Below are 402 nucleotides of genomic sequence, written 5' to 3'. Positions count from 1 at the left end.
GTGTGTGTGTGTGTGTGTGTGTGTGTGTGTGTGTGTGTGTGTGTGTGAGACACGCATTGAGTAACTCCCGACATCAGTACCTTTTTATCTATTTATTTTTTATAGTGGCAGCAGATTCACAGTAACCTTTTGAAACATGCACACGCAAAATCACAGATGCGCACACAGATGCAGAGTGGGACCGAGCTGTGACAGAGCCTGGGGTGTTGGCCGGTTTAGGTGTGTTTCTGTAAAGGTTAACCACAGCTCCTCTCATCAGTGTATTAACTCCCCAACTATATCTTTTTTCAGGCATTAGCTGACCGTAAAGCCCTCTCCTAACATCTAGATGCCTTGTGGTTCCAAATCTTAACCCTGTGTGTGTGTGTGTGTGTGTGTGTGTGTGTGTGTGTGTGTGTGTGT

At 45.8% G+C, this 402-nt stretch overlaps 1 protein-coding gene across 2 annotated transcripts in view; it reads left to right on the top strand.

Moving 5' to 3' along the window:
* Positions 1 to 402, top strand: part of spata20 (spermatogenesis associated 20) — a 68,663-nt gene that overhangs the window by 21,173 nt on the left and 47,088 nt on the right. The gene's annotated exons all lie outside the window — the stretch shown is intronic.

Source organism: Anarrhichthys ocellatus, unplaced genomic scaffold, assembly GCF_004355925.1.
Source record: "Anarrhichthys ocellatus isolate YVR2014 unplaced genomic scaffold, GSC_Weel_1.0 scaffold4, whole genome shotgun sequence".
Lineage (NCBI taxonomy): Eukaryota > Metazoa > Chordata > Actinopteri > Perciformes > Anarhichadidae > Anarrhichthys > Anarrhichthys ocellatus.
The sequence above is the reverse complement of the archived record's forward strand: the minus strand, read 5'-3'. Positions and strand labels throughout refer to the sequence as shown.